General features: G+C 41.1%; 1 protein-coding gene and 1 pseudogene across 5 annotated transcripts in view; one reads left to right on the forward strand and one right to left on the reverse strand.

Annotated features, from left to right (window-relative positions):
• Nucleotides 1-24,034, forward strand: part of Nr3c2 (nuclear receptor subfamily 3 group C member 2) — a 338,093-nt gene that overhangs the window by 134,948 nt on the left and 179,111 nt on the right. The window lies entirely within an intron of this gene.
• On the reverse strand, nucleotides 9,112-9,580 carry LOC116886714 (annotated as a pseudogene).

The raw sequence follows: 24,034 nt of genomic DNA on the forward strand, positions 1-24,034 counted from the left end.
GAGGCGAGTGTTGATGTTAGCTTGCTTTCTGTTTATTCGGGTTAGAACCCCAACTCATGGGTAGTGCCCCCTACATTCAGTGTGGGTATTCCTCCTCAGTTAAACTTTTCTAGAAAGGCCTCACTGAAAGATCCAAAGGTGTGTTTCTATGGTGATTCTAAATCCTGTCCTGTTGACAGTGAAGATTAACTCTCATAATCCCCATATCTCACTTTGTGATCATCCCCTTCTTCCCCGCCAAATCCACTCTTCTGCTTTCTCACTTTTATCAGCTCATATTATTGTCCTTCTATTAAAGGACAAATTTCGTATTTTGAAGCCTTGTGACTCATGTTATTACTACCCCTTGTAAAAGTTCCCTGGAGAGAGAGACATTGTTGCTCATTTATTCAACCCCTCCACGTATATATTAGTACCAATGGTAAGCAAAGTATTGTATTAGTCAACTACCTGTTGCCACAGCAAAATTCTCGAAGTTTTGAAGGCTAACAGCTCAAAATGAGATAGGCCAATGGTGTGGGCTCTGCAGACCTGTGGAGAATGGGTTCTTAGTGAGAGGAAAGAGCTTGGTAAGATAGAATGTTGTCATAAGATCCACTCAGAGAGCCACTCAGGGTCTGCTTGCTTATCCTAAGAGCCATTTGCCGAGAACTAACCGGTCACACAAGAACTTCTTAATCCCTTCGAGGGCAGCAGCACCGATAAGCAAACACTCAGGAGACTCACTCTCCTAAAGGTTTCACCACCTTCTACAACAGCCACACTGGAGCTGGGCTCCCACCCTGTGGGAGATGAGGGGCTATTGTCATCGAATGCTCACTTACCACATTCTCTGAGCCTTAGAGTTACTGTGTGAAGGGATTAAATAAGGAGTTAAATGACTAGGCTCGCACATGGCCTTTCAACTCATGCCAGTGTGAGCCTGGACCGTCTCTATTCCCGTTTGAAGGCCTTAAATTGAAAAGCGTAATAGGAAGGTTTCCAGTCTATTCTTGTTCATAAAAGTCCCGCATCCTTCTATCAGGGGCATAGGTATAACTTACTAGATTTTGGACTTAAGGACAAAACTATGGGATAAGCTGTCAATATGTAATTGTTAAGACTTTGGTTGTAAGCATAATGCTTTCACAGACTCACATGGTTGTTCTCTGACTAGATATTGCTTTCCCAGCACACGGTAATTAGAAAGGTGATGCTCTCCCCTCTTCTGGTGGCAAGAGTGTGATATATTAGTTTTCTGTGTTGGTCATTCAGTTTTCTGTAATATCTAGATCAGCTTTATGTGCCAGTGGATTTTAGTGGGAATTGGTCTGATTCAGATCTGTGACTTCCCCGCATATTCCTACATTCATTTAGATATCTTTTCATTTTTCAGTACTCTTTCCCCATAGAATAAAGAGCATAAATTCCAAACTTGATTTCTCCAATGTGCTTGTATTTATTTATATTTGCTTGTGTTTACATTTGTTCTTTTCTAGAAAACATGGACTGGCCTCTTGTCCCCAGTTCTCAGACGGTGCCAGACACAAGTCCCTGTGACACCTGGGCATGAACTTAACATCGCTTCCAGTTCTAATTAACATAATCAATGACAACTTTATTCACTATTCTTCATGATGGGCACTGTATCCCCAAACCACAGAAGCAGAGCCTAGAACACCCTATGGGGAGTGCCCCCAGCATGTTGACTGCTACCTTTGTGGTTTCCTCCGTCTCCTGCCCTCTCTGATTAGTCCATTATTAGGTTCCCTTTCTTTTTGAGTATATTCAGCTGGATTCTTTTTTTTCTCTTTGAAGCAGACCTTGAGCTTATACTCACTCCTTCCCCATGCACAGTCTTCCAGAACACAGTGCTCTTCGGAAGCGCCTTCCCGAGGACGCACTGCCGCTGCTGTCTCTTGCCACTCCAGACTTTGGTCTCCGTGTTCCCTAGGAGCACTGCTCTACTTCCCCCACAGCGTCGGTTCAGTCTCCACAGCAATTTGTATGTTAGACATTTAAACCTGAGCCTTTGTGAAGATCCACTCCTTTTTGGCTAGTGTTGTTTGCATATAAAAACATTCATGAAATACAAAGTCTCATGAGTTACAAATAAAAGGTATTGTGAGCCATTGTCCTGAAGATATCTATCATGCTCTTCTGAGTCCCCATCTGGTCCTTGCTGCTGGCCAAGCATATCTGATCTACCTGTGAACCTGGGCAGTTGTGCTAGAAATTATAAACCTCGATAATAAAAACACCATAAAGAATGAGTGACGGGATTCTTTAAATCATTACTGTGGAACATAATAAGTTAGATCTGCAGTTGTCAAAAAACAGCAGATTCAAGAGGGAATCTTAGAAAAACCTTAATTTGGAAAAACTCCTTGAACAGTAACTGTCATTTTCTTCACTACATTTTATCCTTTGTGTTTTTCCGTAATCTAATGTAATACAATTATTAACTTTTTTGGTGGTTAAATGTGATGTTTCTTATTAGGAAGAAAGAAATAACAAAAAAATCAATTTGACAATTCTAAACTGTCATAAAAGTATTCATATTACTATCTGTCTTATATGAAGTTAATATGCTGGGGTACAAATTAAGGAAGAGTCCTATTACTTAAGCTCTCACATTTAATCCATTAATCTATTAAAAGAAGTCACAGATCAGAGCTGGATAGCCGACTTAGTGGTTAAGAGCACCAACTGCTTTTCCAAAGGACCAGGGTTTGGTTCCCAGCACCTATGTGGACGCTTACCACCATCTGCAACTAACTCAAGTCCCAGGGGATCTAAGACCTTCTTCTGGCCTCTGTGGGTACTAGACACACAGGTAGTGCACAGAATACATATATAATTCTGGCACTGTGCACATAAAAAATTTAAAATGAATAAGTAAACTAGGCATGGTGGTGCACGCATTTAATCCCAGCGCTTGGAAGGCAGAGGCAGGCAGATCTCTGAGTTGGAGGCCAGCCTGGTCTACAGAGCGAGTTTCAGGACAGCCAGGGCTACATAGAGAAGCCCTATCTCAGAACAACAAAAGAAGAAGAAGTTAGTTGCTGTAAATAACTCTTATTTCTTAGCCGTGGGCTTATTCCTTCAGCTTTTCCTCTTTTGTCTTGTTTGCCTCATAAGTTATATTCCTATAAACCATTTTAATGCTGTATACATATTTATGGGATGACATTTTACATTAACTCCATAGGATTCATTTGAAAATCATTTGTCATAATTCACTGGCACATTAATATTATTCATATGAATATGTTTCCTTAATTGAAGTAGTTAATATTCTCCTTCCTCATCCACAACTGAGAGGTTGGAAGTGAATCGTATTGCATTTGCACAGACAGAATTCAAACTTCAGGGCTTTGTGTCCATCATATCTCAGAATCAGGCTATACAAATGAAGTTCTGGTTTACTAAACCAGAAAAAAAACATCTAGTTTGTATTTTTAGTATTTTGAATTTTAGACTAAATTGGAAGAAAGGACTTGACAGACATACTCAGACATAGGATCAATGGTTTGATTTATGTATTTGAGAAAGTCATTCAGCTGGAAAAGATGAAATACACATGGAGCCCCTCAATGACTAGGGTATTTGCTTAGCATGGACAAGCCTGGGGTTCGATCCCCAGCTTTTTGCAAACCAGGTATGGAGAGGCACGTACCTATAATCCCAGCACCCAGCAGGCAGAGACAGGAGGATCGTCCTCAGTATGTAGAGAGTTTGGGGCCAGCTCTATAAAGGAATACAGCAAGGCATCTTCCAAGGGAGCTTAAAAGAGCTAAGGCATGCATAGTACTGTGTAAGCAGAGACTATGTTGAACCTCAAATAGAATGTTAGTTACTTCTTGTTTCTTTACTGGGTAACTGCTTGGTTTATTCCAATAGCATTGCTGAAAATCTGGGTAAGATTGTGTAGAACACTGAGCAATGTGGAAGGGAAAAATCCAATTCATGGAAGCAAGCCCATGAGCTATGAAGTGTTCTGTAGACAAACATGACTCAGCTCAACGTCAGGCATTGCTGGCCAGACAATGGTCATGCACTGTTTCATTTTTAAAATAGAATCAACTTTTATCTTTCTCAAGTCTGGCTGCAGAGTCCTTTCTATGGTGCCCTTGCTCAAGAACTGGGAGAGCAGTTGCTCATTTGATGTATGCAGTAAAAGCTGCTGGAGCAGGGCACGCTTCCACGATGAAAATTCATGCTCCTGGGGGATGGTCACACTTTTCCATTCCTAAGTTCTGAAACTTCCCCACAAAAGCTCCACTTTCTTAGTTCTGCTCAGTCATGGAAGTGTCCTCTCTGGGAACAGCACACCCTAGCCTCACACTCATGGTCTTCCTATGTCTACCTCCCGGATCATGGGAATGAAAGCTTGCACCAGAAAAAAGAGGTGCTTCGTGTGAACTGCAGAAGACTGTTCTAAAGGTTTTCCCAAAACAGTTGTGGGTTTTTGGTTTTTGGGGTTTTTTTTTTTTTTTTTTTTTTTTTTTTTTTTTGGCGGGGGAGTTGAGGACCGAACCTAGGGCCTTGAGCTTGCTAGGCAAGCGCTCTACCACTGAGCTAAATCCCCAACCCCGGTTTGTTTGTTTTTTTTAATTATGGAGGTTTTCAGAGGAATTTCATAAGGTGTGATTTTGGGGTGAGGAGTGTCTGGGGAAGGGAGATGCTGGTACTGTGGCCTGTGTTCAGTCCTCAAGTATGGTGCTGTGTGACTGCCTTCCCACATGGAGAGGCCCAGGAAGTGCAGCATTGCTGAGTCCCCTCAGGTCACAACCTGTTGGGAAATCCCCTTTCTCTGCCTCTGAATGGCTGCTTGTACTGGTACTCCTTCACTTTCTCCCTGGCGTTAAAAGACTGCTCTACACAGAAGGCAATGGAGGAGAGACATTTCAATTTCTCCATGGATCTAAAAGATATATGGTCTCCAACAAAAAGAGCTTCATTCAGTAAAATTCTTCCAGTGCAAGCGGGAAGACCGGGGTTCAAGCCCTAAAACCTATGTGCAGTGGCATACAATTGTAATGCCAGCATTGCAGAGGCAGAGGCAGGCAGATCCTGGAACCCTGCCAGTAGCTAGCAAATATGATGAGCTCCAAATTCAGTTCCCAAAAAATGAGGTGACTGGCACCCAAGGTTGCTCTCTGGACCCCATGTGTATATATGCTCACACAGGTATATAAGAACTCACACACACTCACACACACACACACACACACACACACACACACTCACATCCATACACACTAACACGTAGATAAGTAAATAAAAGCAGAAAACATGAAGCTAAAATGTGCATAACTTAAATGGACCATGGCTAACCTCTTCCTTACCCTTTTCAGTGCATATATAATGGAACTTTCTGGCATCCTGAAGAGGCTAAAGTACTTTGCTGATGTTTTCCCATTAGTTTGCAAACTAGGACAATTTTCACTATCCATTCATTGGCCACTCAAGAAGTACAGGATATGGAAAATAATATCGAAAGCTAGCTACATATTGTGTGCTCATTAGCAGTGAAGCAGACAGAGGGAAGCTTTGGGTTTTGTAAGGCAGTGGATGCACAAGTGTTTGTGCCCCTCTGCTGGACAGTAAGTAGACTGTTCGCCTTGTACTCGGCATCCCGGCACTGATAGTGAAGGAGCACAAACAGACTAAAAAGGGAGGTGCCGCTTGCAGAGAGCACTCTGTTGTCTGCTCTGAGACATGCACATCAATCATTCGATCATATTGTCAAACTCCAGAGCAATTTCCCTTTAATGATTTCTAAGTTAACTGTGCCTTTTCTATAAAAGGGAAGTAAATAGCAGTTAATTCGTTCTTATTATATGCCTTTCCTTTATTTGGTTAAAGCCAACATCCTCCAATTGATTCAATAAAGTCCCCTAACCCATCCCAGTAGGGTTTGTTTAGCTTTGTGGGTTATATATGTAGTTGGGGTGCCCTAGAGCTTCAAGTAAATGAGATCATATGTGTTATGTTCTTACACTTAACATTGTGTTTTAAATATTTGACTGTGTTATATATTTATGATGTAATACTCGTCACCTAAACCTGAGGCTATCACTCGTTCGTTGTTGAGAAGCAGCTTCTTTGAATGACTTTCTAGCACAAGTCTTTCTGTCTGCATCGTCTCATTTTCCCCAGTTAATACCTTTGAGACTAAGTGTCCTTGGATCTTGGAGCACACATATGGGAAATCTTAGAGGAAATGGCTGTTGTCCCACCGACAGTGATTCCTTTCCCATCATCTCCTCGCCAGCACCCAGTGCTGCCCACCCTTTTCATCTTAGCCAGGTGTGGTGTATGGCTTTGAGATGTGTAGATGTAATTTAAAGAGTTCTGTGGTCAGCTTGGGTGCCACGGGCTATTCTAGGTTACTTCTATATTTTATGACACTTTAAATTACAAAACTATAGGCACTTTCCAAAATTTTATGGATTCTCTTTCTTCATTGTGTTGTGTGAAGAAATTAACAGACTAAAGACCATGGAGGCTTCAGATAAGAGGCCATGAAGGGCTGTGATGAGGAATGAGCCTTGCCCAGGCTTTACATGGAAATGAGTGCCTTCGTGGGTTTTTGATCATCAGCTAAGGCAAGCATTCATGGATTCATTCATTTGCCAGACATTTTATCATAATCGTCTCATGGCACTGTCTAGTAGCACTCTCTGCCAATCCACTTTTTCATTCTGTGTCTTTCAACAGCTAGCAACATGTATGTTTCAGATACTCGAACATGGCTATGCAACTCAGTACTGAGGTCTAGATCTTACTATTAGTGTATGGCTAGCGGCTAGCTTGTAGGGTGCTTTGTCTAGGAATACACAGAAGAGCTATTGCCTACTGTTTGGTTACATTGTAAAACCATTTCAAAAGTCTCAGCCCAGCACGCCAGAGGCAGAACAGGTCGATCTCCGAGTTTGAGGCCAGCCTCGTCTATAGAGTTCCACAAAGAAGGCCTGTCTCCAAGAAAACAAATCAAAAAAGTCTTTATCATTATGTGCCTGGATGCTCAAGCTCAGAAGTGGCCATTGCACTTCCGTTTCAATAAAATATCTCATATGTGGTATTTTAAAGTCATGCAGTATTGTAAAGTCATGTCTTAAAGGCATTTCTCGTCTACAGATCATGGCTTACTTGAAAGCCATGATAGCTATAAAATGGACAAACACAAAATCACACATCTGTTTAAAATGTTGAGATTTTGTGATTTGTTTTTCTAACCTGATTTTGTGGTTCTTGGGTGTGAACTCCATAGATGACATTGTGTCACAGTGTTGAAATACTGAACATACCTTGAAGGCTTAGAGTATTTTAGTAGAGGCAGCTACCCCAGCATCATTCAACTACCCAGTGGTTTCTATATTAAAATGAGTCTAGCAGCTAGTGTGCCCTTCTGCCTGGTACAGGAGGGAGCTTTCTCAGGGGCCCCTTTGTGACACTCTGTGTGCTGTTCTGCTTGGTCAGAATCATGAAGATGGAGAATCATTAAAAGCAACCATTTGCCTTTGGAATGAAATCATTTCACTTCCATGATTCTGTGATCATGAAAGACAGAGTGTCTCTGAATGAGGAGAGAAAAACAAGTAAAAATGCCAATTCGATGGCATCGTCTTCTATGGCTAAATATAATGGGACAAAATAAGATATTGTTTCTGGTTTTTCCAATCTAAAACATTCTATTAATCTTAAGGAAGAGCAGTAAATGTTGCTTTGGAGGTCAATTCCCAGAAATCTGGGGCCATGTTAAATGATACCAGAGCACAGATAAGAAAGTTGGCATTGGGAATTAATTCCTTTCTTCCTTTAAAACCATCTTTAAAATTATAGATGCTATTGAACAAAAGCACATTTCTGTCATTGGTGGAAAGAGGACGAAAGTTCCTCAGTGACCTCCTTGAAATCATCCTGAATCTGCTCTCCCTGTCTTGGTCACTGCATTAGTCACCTTTTCTTAGCTACTAAAAATACCTGCAGGGAAGCAGCTTATGGGAGGAAAGGTTTGTTTGAGTTTACAGTTTCTGGACTTTTGATCTGCAGTCACTTGATGCCTGTGCTCTGAGCCTATTGTAGAACATAGTGCAAAAGCTGTTTACCCAGTGCAGAGTGCCCATCGCTGTGGAAGACTGGCGATGTGTATGTGTGCACGTGTGCATGCATGTGTGTCTCAAGATAGCCAACCTAAGTGGCAAGATAACATCTTCTAGGTGGTGAGAAAAGGAGATAAAGCAGCATACAGGCCAGAAACATCAGCAGTATCTGCACTCACTCTCCACCGTGCAGGTTACATGGAAGGAGGGGGCATGGGCAGAGCAGGCACATGGACAGCAGACATTTAAGTCCTGGAGTCTGGCTACAAGAAGTCAAGGTCTCAACCTGGGCTGTGTGAGAATTTGTGGACTTACCCAAAATAGCATTTATTCTTACTCTTGCATTTCAGTATTTCTAAGTACTGACTTCCGGGACAAGGGGGCAAAAATAATCCTTAAACATATCTTCTTTTAAGAAAAACTTTGATTTTGTGCAATGTCTGAATGGAGACAAAATTATAAGCTCTTCTTTCTCTTCCCTAGTTTTTATTTTTATGGATATATTGAAATTAGTGTTCTAAACTTTCATATTTGCAACTAATTTGAGAAGGCTTCTTTTGTTATCATTTGGTTAATGATGTTAAGCAATACATTTTTTAAATATCAGTGAGCTCTTTGAGCTAGAATAAAAATACAAGGATTATAATAACACCGTGAAGTTTATACCACCTCAAGTTGAGGTACCTGTACCTGTCTTAAATCACAATAAAAAATGAGTTTAAAAGATTATTCTTTGAGAATATGGATGGTATAAGTAAAAGATTTCCAAACAGTTTAAGTGCTACACTGTCAATAGTAGCAATAAAAATGTATCTTTTATATTAATTCCCTTTCTCCCAAATATCTAACAAAAATCAATTTAGGGAAAACAACTTTATTATGCCATAATAAATTGTGGGCAACCATCAGAGCTGGACCAGTCATGGTCATAGAGGCAAGAGGATTCTAGTTCACATTTATTAGACCAAATGTCTTCTTTCACTTTTCTTTCAGTTCCTCCTTTTTATTAACTCATACGCAACTACTTGTCTTCTGACTTGTTGAAGCAATAAGTCAGACAACGCTTGCCACAGTAATGCCTGTCAAAGTGGCTACCCATGACAACTCCAGCACCATGTTCATCAGAAGGACATTCCTGACGAAGTCGGCTGATTTTGCCATTTTCATCCACCTTATAGTATTTCAGCACAGCCAACTTAATCTTTTTCCTCTTATGCTTCCTCTTCTTGGGGGGTGGGGTAAGACTTCTTCCTTTCCTTAGCACCACCACGAAGTCTCAGCCCGAGATGGAGCGTGGCCTCCTTTTGAATGTTGTAGTCAGACAAAGTACAGCCATCTTCCCGCTGCTCACCAACAAAGACCAACCTCTGCTCCTCAGGAGGAATTCCTTCCTTATCCTGGATGTTGGTCTTGACATTTTCTGTAGTGCCTGAGGGTTCAACCTGGAGCGTGATGGTCTTCCCTGTAAGGGTCTTCATAAAAATCTTCATCGTGGCGGCTGCTCTACCCACTATGGCGGATCAGAAAGGAAGAGCCAAGCGTGGCCAATGGGGTCTCCTGGCCGAATGGCTTCTTTCATTTCTATTTAGCCTTTGGGTTTGGGCCACTTACATTTAGGGCTGTTTCTCCTCCCACCCTAGTCAGTCCTCTTTGGAAATGCCTACCCAGACATGCGTAAGGGAAACTCTTCTAAACGGCCTCAGTATTTAAGCCAGTCAAATTGATGATTCAAATTAAACATCCCTTCTACACATACAGATATGTAACAGCAATACATAATGTTGGAAATCATACTAAAAGTACAGGACCAGGGTACCGCTAGGATTGTAGAAAAGTAGCTTAAAATGGGAGCATTAAGCTGTCTCTCTGTTAGGAAACTTGAAGTTAGCAATGGGTTTGCCCAGAGAGCAACCACCTGCATGGCAACCCTGTTGCCCCACAGCAGTTGCTCTGCCTGTTCTAGAATGATCGCCTGCTCTAGGCAAAGAAACCGATACCCTATCCTTTCCTCTGATTAATTATAATGTCAGGTCTCAGCACTGCCACCAGAGTCACATCCCTTGAGCATCTCATTGAAATGCTGTCCCCTGGCTCAGCTTTTTTTGAGAAATATTTATACTTAGTTAATTTGACCTATGGCTACAATTCTGATGGTATTATATATGAGTGTATATTAGTTTGTAGTTGTTACACAGGTATACCCTTTTCTTATTACAACTATAAAAAAAGAAACCAACCGGAAAAGGTTAGCCTTGTCTCAAGACCTCCCTTTGCTCAAAGGCTCTGGACCTGAGCCTTCATCTATCTCCATGCTCTGTGCTCAGGGCTGTGTCTGCTTCTTCTCCCCTTATAGCCCAGGTGCCCTAAGGCAGGGAGGGAGGAAGCACGCTTTGCAGTTTTTGAAAAGTATAGGAAATGGAACAAAAATCCGTCTGTCAAAGATTGTTGAGGCTTTAGCCTATCAAACCATAATTACTGCTGGTAGGTTGCCCAGTCCCTAGTAACAACCCCGAGCAGTTGAGAGAACTTTGACAGTTGTAGTTGGGACACTGTCTAAACATCAGCTGTTTGACTTTTTAAAGGCTTTAGGAAAATTTCCTGTTACCCTTATCTCTCACTCTCCTTGAAGCCACAGCCCCAAAAGCCTTATATCCTGGCCTGTGCCCTACATTAACATTTTATGGACTTAGTCATAACTTATAACTTGACCAGCAACCTTGGCCAGGTGGCGGCGAGAAAAACAGGGTAATTTTTTAAAGTTGTATTCTGTGCATTCCAACAATACACATCATACAATTTTGTGTAAAGCATTAAAGTTTTACTTTTAATTCCTTTTTACGATATGTTGTTATTTATAGTAATACTGTTTTTTTTTTATTGAACATAGATTCTCCTCTCATGCAATACATCTGATCACAGTTTCCCCTCCCTTTATTCCTCCCAGCTGACCCCGACCACTTTCTCTCCCAGATCTACTTCCCGTTGTGTCCTCTTTAGGAAAGAGCAGGCCTCCAAGAGACGACAGCCAAACAGGACAAAACAAGACACTATAAGACAAGGCAAAACCAAACTGATTCTGTACCAGGCAATGAAATAGGAGGAGAAGAATCTCAACAGCAGGCAAAAGAGTCACAGATACACCTGCCATTTTAAGAAGAAAAATATAAAACTTCATATTAAATATTGCTAAAATCATTATTGTTATGTATGTTCTGGCTGATAGCTTGGTGTTTTTGTGGGACTCCTAGGAATGGGAGCAGGTATATCTCTGAATATCTATGCTCCAAATGCAAGGGCACCCACATTCATAAAAGAAACCTTACTAAAGCTAAAAGCACACATTGCACCTCACACAGTAATAGTGGGAGACCAACAGCCCACTCTCAACAATGGACAGATCATGGAAACAGAAACTAAACAGAGACACAGAGAAACTAACAGAAGTTTTGAACCAAATGGAGTTAACAGATATCTATAGAACATTTCATCCTAAAACAAAAGAATATACTTTCTTCTCAACACCTCGTGGTACCTTCTCCAAAACTGACCATATAATCACTCACAAAACAGACCTCAACATATACAAGAAGATTTAAATAATCCTATGCATCCTATCAGATCACCATAGACTAAGGCTGGTCTTCAGTAACAACAAAAACAACAGAAAGCCCATATACACATTGAAGCAGAACAATGCTATACTAATGACAACTTGGTCAAGGAAGAAATAAAGAAATTAAAGAATTTTTAGAGTTGGAGGAAAATGAAGGTACAATATACCCAAACTTATGGGACACAATGAAAGCAGTGCTAAGAGGAAAACTCATAGCTCAGAGTGCCTCCAAAGGGAAATTAGAAAGAGAATAGACTAACAGCTTTACAGCACACCTGAAAACTCTAGAACAAAAAGAAGCAATTACACCCAAGAAGAGTAGACAGCAAAAAATAATCAAACTCAGGACTGAAATCAACTAAGTAGAAACAAAAAGAACTATACAAAGAATCAAAAAAAAATACAGGAGCTGGTTCTTTGAGAAAATCAACAAGATAGATAAACCTTTAGCCAGACTAACCAGAGGGCACAGGGACAGTATCCAGATTAACAAAATCAGAAATGAAAAGGGAGAGATAACAACAGAAACTGAAGAAATTAAAAAAAGCATCAGGTCCTACTACAAAAGCCTATATTCAACAAAACTAGAAAATCTGGATGAAATGGACAATTTTCTAGACAGATACCAGGTACCAAAGTTAAATCAGGATCAAATAAGCCATCTAAACAGTCCCGTAACCCCTAAAGAAATAGAAGCAGTCGTTAAAAGTCTCCCAACCATAAAAAGCACAGGAGCAGATAGGTTTAGTGCAGAATTCTATCAGACCTTCATAGAAGACCTAGTACCAATACTCTTCAAACTATTCCACAAAATAGAAACAGAAGGAATACCACCCAACTCATTCTTTGAAGCCACAATTATACTTATACCTTAACCACACAAAGACCCTACAACGAAAGAGAACTCCAGACCAATTTCCCTCATGAGTATCAATGCAAAAATATTCAATAAAATGCTCACAAACCGAATCCAAGAACACATCAAAATGATTATTCACCATGAACAAGTAGGCTTCATCCCAGAAATGCAGGGATGATTCAATATCCAGAAATTCATCCATGTAATCCACTATGTAAAAAACTCAAAGAAAAAAAACCCCACATCATCATCTCATTAGATGCTGAGAAAGCATTTGACAAAATTCAACACCCCTTCATGATAAAAGTCTTGGAAAGATCAAGAATTCAAGGCCCATATCTAAACATAGTAAAAGCAATATGCAGCAAACCGTAGCCAATATCAAACTAAACTAAATGGAGAGAAACTTGAAGCAATCTCACTAAAATCAGGGACTAAACAAGGCTGCCCACTCTCTCCCTTTCTATTCAATATAATATTTGAAGTCCTAGCCAGAGCAATTAGAAAACAAACAGAGGTCAAAGGGATACAAATTGTATAGGAAGAAGTCAAAATATCATTATTTGCAGATGATATTATAGTATACTTGTGTGACCCCAAAAATTCCAGCAGAGAACTAAACCTCAAACAATTTCAAAACAGTAGCTGGATATAAAATTAACTCAAACAAATCAGTAGCCTTCCTCTACTCAAAGGATAAAAGAGATGAGAAAATAATTAGGGAAATGATACATTTCACAATAGTCACAAATAATATAAAATACCTTGCTGTGACTAACCAAGCAAGTGAAAGATCTGTATGACAAGAACTTCAAGTCTCTGAAGAAAGAAATTGAAGAAGATCTCAGAAGATGAAAAGATCTCCCATGCTCATGGACTGGCAGGATTAATACAGTAAAAATGGCCAACTTGCCAAAAGCAATCTATAGATTCAATGTAATCCCCATCAAAATTCCAACTCAATTCTTCATAGAGTTAGAAAGAGAAATTTACAAATTCATTTGGAATAACAAAAAACCCAGGATAGTGAAAACTCTCCTCAACAATAAAAGAACTTCTGGGGGAGTCACCATCTCTGACTTCAAGCTGTATTATAGAGCAATAGTGATAAAAACTGTATGGTATGGAACAAAGACAGACAGGTAGATCAGTGGAATAGAATTGAAGACCCAGAAATGAACCCACACAGCTATAGTCACTTGATTGTTGACAAAGGAATTAAAACCATCCAATGGAAAAAAGATAACATTTTCAACAAATGGTGCTGGTTCTACTGGAGGTCAACATGTAGAAGAATGCAAATTCACCCATTCTTATCACCTTGTATAAAGCTCAAGTCCAAGTGGATCAAAGACCTCCACATAAAACCAGATACAATGAAACTAATAGAAGAAAAGTGGCAAAGAACCTTGAACACTAGGCACAGTGGAAAATTTCCTGAACAGAATACCAATGGCTTATGCTCTAAGATCAATGGGACCTCATAAAACTGCAAAGCTTCTGTAAGACAAAGGACACTGTAAATAGGATAAAAAGACAACAACAGATTGGGAAAAGATCTTTACCAAGCCTACGTTGATAGAGGGCTAATAAAGAACTCAATAAATTAGACACCAGAGAATCAAATAATCCTATTTAAAAATGGGGTACAGAGCTAAACAGAGAATTCTCAACTGAGGAATCTCAATGACTGAGGAGCACCTAAAAAAATGTTCAATATCCTTAGTCATCAGGAAAATGCAAATCAAAACAACCCTGAGATTCCACCTCACACCAGTCAAAATGGCTAAGGTCAGAGGAACACTCCTCCATTGTTGGTGGGGTTGCAAGCTGGTACAACCACTCTGGAAATTAGTCTGTAGGTTCCTCAGAAAATTGGACCCAGCTATACCACTTCTGGGCATACACTCAAAATATGTTCCAACATATAACAAGGATACATGCTGCACTATATTCATAGCAGCTTTGTTTATAATAGCCAGAAGCTGGAAAGAAGCATGTCCTTCAGCAGAGGAATGGGTACAGAAAACGTGGTACATCTACACAATGGAGTACTACTCAACTATTAAAAATGATGACTACATGAAATTCTTAGGCAAATGGATGGAACTAGAAAATATCCTGAGTGAGGTAACCTGAGTGATGGGTCACAAAAGAACACACATGGTATGCACTCACTGATAAATGGACATTAGCCCAAAAGCTTGAATTACCCAAGATACAATTTACAGACCATATGAAGCTCAAGAAGAAGAAAGACCAAAGTGTGGATGCTTCAGTCCTTCTTAGAAGAGGGAACAAAAATATTCACAGAAGGAAATACAGGGACAAAGAGTGGAGCAGGGACTGAAGGAAAGGCCATCCAGAGACTGCCCCACCTGGGGATCCATCCTATATGCAGCCACCAAATTGGGACACTATGACTGATGCCAAGAAATGCTTGCTGACAGTCTGATATGGTTGTCTCCTGAGAGACTCTGCCAGAGACTTTACTGATACAGATGACGATGCTTGCAGCTAACCATCAGACTGAGCACAGGGACCCCAATGGAGGAGTTAGAGAAAAGACTGAAGGGGTTTGCAACCATATAGGAAAAACAACAATATCAACCAACCAGACCGCACTCCAGAGCTCCCAGGGACTAAACCTCCTACCAATGAGTACACATGAAGGGACCCAGGTCTCCAGTTGTATGGAATTGTGTAGCATCAATAGGAGGAGAAGCCCTTGGTCCTGTGAAGGCTCATTTCCCCATTGTAGGGGAATGCCAGGGCATTGAGGTGGAATGGGTGGGTAGGAGTGGATGCATCCTCATAGAAGCAGGGGGTTGGGTGATGGGACATGGAAGAGGGGGGAAAGGGGATGACATTTGAAATGTAAATACATAAATATCCAATAAAAATAAAATAAAGCAGCCTTCTAAAAGATGGTTTATTTTCATCTCCTAAAATTTATGCATAGTTATGTGTTTGGAAAATATCACATTAGAAGGTTAAATTAGGATATTTTCTGTAAGTTTCTTCTTATATGGCAAGCTACAAAGGTTTACCATAGATGTTTAGGTGGTAAAGTCTTTTTGTAGGGGCTAGAGAGATGGCTCACATGATAAGAGTACTTACGACTCTTACAAGGCCCAGGTTCATTTCCAGTACCCGAATAACCACAGCCACTTATAACTTTAGTTCTGCCTTCCCCTGCTACCAGTCGTAGACATGGTTCCCAAACATACATTTCAGGCACTCATATATAAAAATTTTCAAAATTTTAAGTCATTCTTAGAATAGTTAGAAAAAAACAAACCTAAATATATTATAACTGTAGGTTAACAATAAAGGGTAAATAAATTCAAAATGAAAAAAAACCATGGCTCTGGGTGTTTAAATAGTGCATATTGTTTATTTTAACGGCATATAGAATATAGTAGGGGCATGCATTGTATGCATGATAAAACTGCTCATTTACTTGATATAATGTTTAAATGCACAGTGCAGAAGGCAGGTGTATACAGTGGTAAATAGAAGGAAACAGAAAATAGATTTTTACAAAAACATTGAGTTACTCATTCCAGTCTGTGATTATCTAGCAAAAAAATGAAAATATTTTGCAAATACAGGACAGGAACAGGGGTTAACATCTCTTTATACTGATGAATCTCAAAGCACACAAAACACTGCATTTGGACAAGGCAAGCATAGAACAGTCCCAAAAAGCAGTAGTGAGCAGAACTCAGGGAAGTTTGACATCTACAGCTGGTATTTTTGAGATGGGTATATGGTAGGTTCACACATGGTAGTTGTTGGGCAATTATTTGCATTCAGAGAATATTGACCACTTTATATATGCATACCCTCAAAGCCTAGGCAGACATGGGACAAGGTTTGGTCTTGTTTAAAATATATATGAGAGGTTTTATTAAGTTGTTTTTACTGGGCCCAGATGCTAAATGGTGATAATTACTTTGGCTGCTAAGTTGGTCATTTATGTCCACGAAGTAAATTGCCCCCAAATTTCAGTGGCTCAAAACATTATCTCATACTTCTGTGACTAAGAAACCTGGGTCCTGTTCTTTAGGATCTTCTAGAAGCTGAACTGTGTCCCTTCCCATCCCTGAGACTCCTATGCTAAAACTTTAATTCTTAGGGCCATGTGTAGGGAGATGCTGTCCTAAAGAGATATTGCTAGGCTGAAATGAAGCCTGAGCAATGAGCTGTCATCCAATATGGCTGTTGTCGCTGTAAGAGGAGGCACAGACACAGACACACATGCCCCGTGAACAGAGGACAGGCTATGTGAATTTACAGAGACGAAATGACCATCTATCTGCAAGAGATAGGAAAAGATGGTCCAAACTTCCTTGAAACTCAGAAAAACCCACCTGTGATGTGAGCAAGTTTGTGGGCCTAATTTTGACAGCCTTAGCAAATTAGTGCAGGGTCCAAGCGGGCTGCAGAGCTCTGTATGCACTAGGAAAGTGGTATCTCCCGCCATGCTCTCCTGGTGGCTGACGGGGGCGGGTCTCCGTTTCAAGCCCGGGGCTCAGTTCTCATACACACTGAGGGCAGCTCCTGGTCACCGTCAAAGGGCAATGCCTTTTGACAAAACAGCAAGTTGTGAAAAAGAGCCCAGAAATTGTATTCTTGCACATTTTAATTTTTGGTGTCAAACAGAAATCGAGGCACCACCTCATTCCCCCTGTTTTCTCTCCGTTGCAAGGGAGTCTTTCTGGCCAGCCCCAACACTTACAAACTTAGGTTTTTGTTTATGAACTACTTAGTCTGAGATAATTTCTTATAGCAGTCAGAATGACTAAGACACTGTGTTCTTTATGGTTGCTAATGAGTCACTTTGATATTCAATTTTATAATTAGATTATAAAAATTTTAAGTAGAGTGCTATAGTTCAATTTTTCTTACAAAAATTCAAATATGTAAAATATCAAGAGAAATGTATAACGCCCTCATGGTTAAGACCTAGCAATTGATCACTGTCGTTTACGTCATCTTTAGTTGTTGCCTATAAATGTTACACGGATACACATCATTTCTAACCCAGAGAACTTTTGAAAGATATTTGTCACCTGTGCAGGTTTATGCCTCTGTGCATGGGGTGTGGGGTACATGCGCATGAGTGGAGTAGCCTGCAGGCACCGGAAAAGGCCTGGTGCTGAAGTTTCAGGTGGTTAGGAGCAATGAATGCTGGGAACTCCGGTCTTCTGGAGAAGCAACAAGTGCTCTTAACTCAGGAGCTACCTCTCCAGCCCCCAAATGATACACCTAATGATCACGACTTTTCCTTCTTGTAAAATGCATTTTACCACATAACATATTACTAGTAATAACAGCGAAATTACCCAATTCATATTTAAATATCTTTGATTAACTCAAATACAACCCGGTATAGCTTACTCGCTAGAACCAGGGCCTAGACAAGAACTACCTATGTCTCACTAGTTATTATGTCTCAGAAGGGCCCTTCCAATTCACTCTCATTTCTTTTTCCTGCTCATCAACTTGCTCTGGGCAAGCTCTGCTGCTGAGCTAATGCTTAGCTAGGAACTTTTTTCAAATGGTGCACGGGTTGTTTTTTGTTGTTGTTGTTTTGTTTTGTTTTGTTTTGTTTTGTTCTGCTTTGTCTCTTCCCTCTAAACCTTCATTCAGCACTAAAAACCTATTTATTCGCACCAGAAGGTTGCACTGAGAGCCCAGTGTGTTGAGCAGAAGGCATCAAACAAGGGACCCGTGCTCTGCCTAGGGATGGTTGACTGATCGTTGCCCCGTGCCAGCGCTCCTGTGCACCCAGTCACCTCCCCAGCTGAACTCCTGTCTTTAACACAAAGTGGATCAAACACTTGTAAGCCATACGTGGTGAAGACTGCTGGACACAGTTCGAAAAGAAAGAAGGGAGTGACAGACTGACTGAGGAAATGCTAAGCAGCCAGGCCCGATTCAAATCTCTCGTGTTTTCTTGTGCCCCAGAAGAATTGGCTGGTGCCCAGTAGCTGTGTGCTCCATGCAGGGGTGAGGACAAGGCAGCCTAGGGGACACACTTTGGCATATGTGCCACAAGCCACACTCTTATTTCTACCAGGTGACGGCTCTGTGTGGGCGCAGACTGTCCAATTTGTCGGCCCAGTGTGGACAACAACGGCTGCACGCAGGCAGGCTGGATTAATATTGATGGAATGAGATAGGTGAGTGAGCTTCAAGCTCCTGCCCTATGCTGGCCGTGTTCTGCATGGATGTATTACTAGATCCTTGGGAGGGTGAATACTGTCGTCACCGTCTTACCTAGAAAGACAACGAGCTCAGAGCACTGGAGTGGGTTTCAAATTATTCAAAACATGAGTCAGCAAACTCTGGGATTCGCATGCCTCGTACAGTGGTGTTAATGGAGCTCATAATAGCCATGCATAATGGGAACCAGCCCTCCTTTTTTATTTTTTTATTTTTTTTTTTCTGTGTAATTTACGGGCTACTTTGTATGGAACTGATTGTATGGAAGTCACTCTGGTTCTGTTCGCTTTATGGAGAGTATAGCCAGTGTGTTCCCATGGTTCACCATAAAGCTAATGAACCACACATATCTTAGGAATATTTTTAGTAGTAAAATTTCAAGCTCCTCCCCAGGGGATTAACTGTTGCAATGTTTAGAATTCTGTTGGCATTTAATTTTTTTTCTAACACCAAGAACTTCTGAATGGTAACTTTTTGTACCTGTTGCATGCAATATTGTTCAGGTTGAGGTAGTAACCACGGGGAAGTTTATACTTTTCTAGGGGTTCCCATTGTGCACTGAAGGAGGTATGTGAGCTATTGCATACTAGGATAAATCTCAGAGTGAGCGAAAGTGAAAATAATACAGTCCCTGATGATTTTATCGAATTGTCTTATTTTAATGGTGTTTGCTATCATAGAATTTGAAGGTTTTTTTTTTAAGGTATAGTAATTTTATAGGAAAACTTTGACAGTCTGGGGTGTCAATTCCACATCGACCCACATATTGTATTCGCTAAAGTGTTCTTCCAAAAATAAATGAGAAGGCTGGCATTGTGTTTTAAACACCAAGATAATTTTGGTTAATTATATAAATCTAAAAGCCATGGGCAAGGCAACGATTCCGTCTCGCTCGATGGTGATCAGGCGATTGTGAGACAGCTTGCTGAATGCTGCACATTAGGCTAATAACCTGAGCGCATTGTGCTCAAAAGGACAGTGGCTGGCAGCACATCAGATAGGAAGCATCCCAGGGCTTTAATCAGGGGCTTGGGAATGCTTGCAAAAGAGGGTACAAAGTTAGAAACAGTAGTAACTACTCTGATCAGAATTCAAAAGCTTGAGAAGACAAAAACAAATGGTTGTCACGCCTAGCTGATAGCTCTCTGCTAACTAATGGAACCACAGGGTGAGTAGTCCTATATTCGCTCCTTATCTCTAGTTTTACATGAAGTGAGGGCTGTACTATGTGCGGCTTCCATTTGAAAGAGTGGAAGTTTAGCATTCTAACACCACAGAACAGGAAATAGAGGCCCAGAATAAGGTTGTTCTTCTTCAGGAAGAATGGAGACTCCTTTCGTGCATGATTGTGAAGGCAGAATTCTGTTTTGAGATCTTTGCTGTTACTGAGTTTAATCGCTGTGCTTATGTTGATGTCTATAAAACAAGAGATTGGGTTTATTAAAATGCTGCTTGGGTTGCATTTAGATTTCCTTAACCCTGCACGCCACCTCAGGTCTAAGACCTGCTTCGGTTACTAGTGAGAAAGCTTTATAGTTGACATCGCGCGATTTTGCTTATCCTGATTGATCTGCTCTGTGGTTGGCTATTAACTTTGCTTAGGAAATATGGACATGATTCTGTCATTAACTGCCATGAATGAACGATTATGTACAGGTTCTTTTGCATAATGGAATACCAACTTCTAGCAAATCTCCTTGTTTTCGGTGATGACAGGTTCCTTATGTAATTTTGGATGCCCTACATCGGGCTCGCCATACTGCCGCTGTCAATCACGCACACTTTCCATAGCATCTCTGCTTAGCCTGGTAGCCTGTCTCCCCAACACTTCTGGTTAATGAGCTACTCGCAAAGTAAACAATACATAAGAACTTCTCCTTATAAAATATACCATCAAATTTTTCTTTAAATAAAAGGACATGTGAATAAAATCTATTAAAAATGTAGGTACTCTGCTGTTCTGTACATATTAAATAGAACCTGGAGAGAAATTTACACAAGAAAGTATTAGCATTTGAAGAAAACATAGACCTGGCCAGGGGAGGGATGGTGGAGTGCTTGTGGTATGTGCCATGGAGAGAGCTTGTTTTGTTACATCAGATGACATTACCAGGTGGTCTAAGATGCTGTATTCAAAGACCTTCTATCTAGCTAGGCCCTGGCTGGCCTTCAGTTACCTCTTCAGTGCGCTATAATCTAGAAAAGTTATTCAGAAGAATTCTCAAAGCTCTTTCGTTCACACCAGGAGACAGACGCTCTACACATAAATTATTATGGCATCCAGAAAGGATGCAGAACACGGACTTCCGACACTCGCAAAGCCAAGCTTATAGGCCCTGCTAGTCCCGGCCTTGCCGCTAGGAGGAGCTGTAGTTTCCGAGTCTGAGTTGCTCATTTAGCAAATAGGAACAGTGATTACAGAAAGAGGAACAGTTCTAGGATCAGATTATATAATACATGTAGAGCCCTTAGGCCCTCAACATTTTTAAGGTCCATTCACGCGGATGTCCTTCCTGTCTCCTCAGAGGTCAAGGGTTTACACTGTGGCCTGGGTTTCACAGCCCAGTGAGAGGCTCGCTAGAGTTTTGCTAATCAATGTAAAAGAGTCATAGAACCCTTCACCTTCCCACTGGTAAGAAGGCTGAGAGCCTTATGTTGAGCATCCTGAAAATCAGTAGCCTGAATGCATGTACCTGACTTAAGAAAAGCGAGGTTGGAGGTATGGCTCAAGAACACGTATACCCTTTAGAGGACTTGAGTTTGGTTCCCAGCGCCTACATAGCAACCCACAACCAACTGTGACTCCAGGGCATCCAGAAACCTGTTCTGGAGTCTAAAGGCACCTCCATACATGTGGATTCACGTGGACACACAAAAATAAGTGTTCAAAGAAAAAGAGAAAGAGCAGGGACGGGGGAAGAAGGATTGGTTCTTATGGATGAGAGTGAAGGCAATGACTATTACTGAACGTGGCGTCAGCGCCGGCTCACACTGGACTCTACCCTGCTTACAGCTGAGCCATGCATGCCAGCAGCCCATGTATTGAGTGTTAATATTAATTTATTGCAGCCCTAAAGATTAGAAAGCCAGCCCTTTACTCTCAAGGAATTGATAGGTGTATGGGGCTACATGTGTACACAGGAAGTTAACGGTAGAGGTGTGTCTAGTCTGCCCTTCCCAGTGATTCATGAATGTGCCACCCCTCCCTGCTCTGTCTGTCACAATTCAAGACGCCTTGCTTCTTACGTTGGATGATGTCTAATAGAAGGCCAGGTAGTATTTCCTGGAACGATGGTAAGAGGACTGGAAACCCTTGGAAATAATTCAGAGATCACTCACATGGGCGGAGCAAGGCCAGAACTGACCTCCACCTCAGTCAACTCCTCTGTTGTGGACATTAATATTCCTTTGAATTTCTTTGTGATTTTTAAAAATAGCTTCGTGGGTTTTATTATATTTTTAAATTATGTGTTTATGTGATCTGTGAGTGTGGGCATGCCAGGCTGTCGTATGGAGGTCAGAGGACAGTCTTGGGTCAGTCTTCACCATCCACCTTGTTGGGAATAGTCTCTTGTAGCCACGGCAGTGCAGGGTACCTGGTCCGCAGCTCCCAGGGGTTTACTTGTATCTGCATCCCATGGTGCAAACACTAGGATTATAGACATGGATGTGCTAGCAGTCCAGGCTTATGGTCTCCAGGGATTTGAACTTAGGTTCCCACGCTCGCACAGCAAACGATTTATCAACTGAGCTATCTCCCTGAGTCCTTCTTTTGAATTTCTACCCAACTATTGCTCAATGTCAAATAATGATTTTCCTGAAACTGATGGAATCCATTATAAACTAATGAACTAAGTTATTGTGTAAGCAGAACTCATAAATTAAACAAGAATTGAATTATAGAGAGCTGGTTTTTATTGTATGTATTGCATAAAATGTGGAGCTTTTCCTAGGAGATCCCGAAAGTGGAGAGGAAAAATTAGATGTGCCTTTTGCCCATAGAGTTAAAAACAAAATGGCTGCAATGGTGGGAGGGCAGAGCATGGAAGGAGGGCAGTTAGGCTGGGACAAGGTAGTTCCTCTTCAGGACCACAGTCACTCAGGATCCCATGTGCTGTGCCTTCAGTGGGGAATCCACAGAGAGCTGCTGGCTTTGCTTCCAGCCTGATTTCTGTTACTGTGGGTCCTTAGAGAATACCCATTGGCACTGCGGGGGAATGCTGTAATTCCTGAGGATTTTAAGCCAGTGTCTTATTTGAAAGGTCAATGCTGTGGTTGTTGTAGGGGTGAGGTTGATCAGTGTGTAGAGCTGGCTCATGTGGTGCGGATATCTGACCTGAGCCTTCAGTTCTGATTCAACAGCTAATGTTGCCTTATGTAACGTTCTCCTGAGTGACACTGCTGGTTTTGCTTTACTTTATCATTTCCTTACTGTTCTTGATTCTCACATTCCTTAAGATGTGTTTCCTGCCCTTAAAATTAGCCATTTTACTTTTAAGTGTTATAGATTTGGATTTGTACTGCACAGATTATGTAAAATGGCATTTCCTTGTGATTTACGATATTTTTCTCCTCCATTTTATTTCTATTCTAACGTCCTCTCTCGCTTCATTGCCACTTTTCCTGCCCATATTCCCAGTGCAGCTCTGTCTCCTTCCCAGTTTCATCACTCCTACTCTTCCGGTTAGGGTTGTATCCTGTGCCCGCCTCCTCCTCCTTAGGTCACTTCCTGTGGCCTTTTTTCCTCCTCCTTTGGTTCTGGTTGTTGGTTCTTCTTGCCTGTGTTTGTCACAACACTTGGTATTATTTTAGAGTGCCCTTGACAAATCAGTCATAGGCAATACCTGCTGTCTCCTTGGCTGCTGTGCATGTATGTGCGCAGGCGCCAGTGTATGAAAATGGATTCAGCATGTCATTGTCCTGCTTGTCCTTACATCTTCCTAGTAGAGCCATGGTCCTCTGGATTTTACTAATACAGCTGGACCCATAGTATGTGCTGTTCAACTTTTCTGCTCTTAGCCCTACGGCCTTACTCTTAAACTGTAGGGCCTATTAAGCTTGCCTGTGGTTTTTTATCATGAACAGATTTCATTTTAATGATCCTAATGCATAAAATGGCTTTATTTTTAATTAGTGTTTAAACTTACCATGTTGTAAACAGACAATCAAAAAGAAATATTAAGGAAAAGAAATAATGAAAGCCTTCTGGTATTAACATTGACCTATCCTTCAAGACCA

This window comes from Rattus rattus, chromosome 17, assembly GCF_011064425.1.
Source record: "Rattus rattus isolate New Zealand chromosome 17, Rrattus_CSIRO_v1, whole genome shotgun sequence".
NCBI lineage: Eukaryota > Metazoa > Chordata > Mammalia > Rodentia > Muridae > Rattus > Rattus rattus.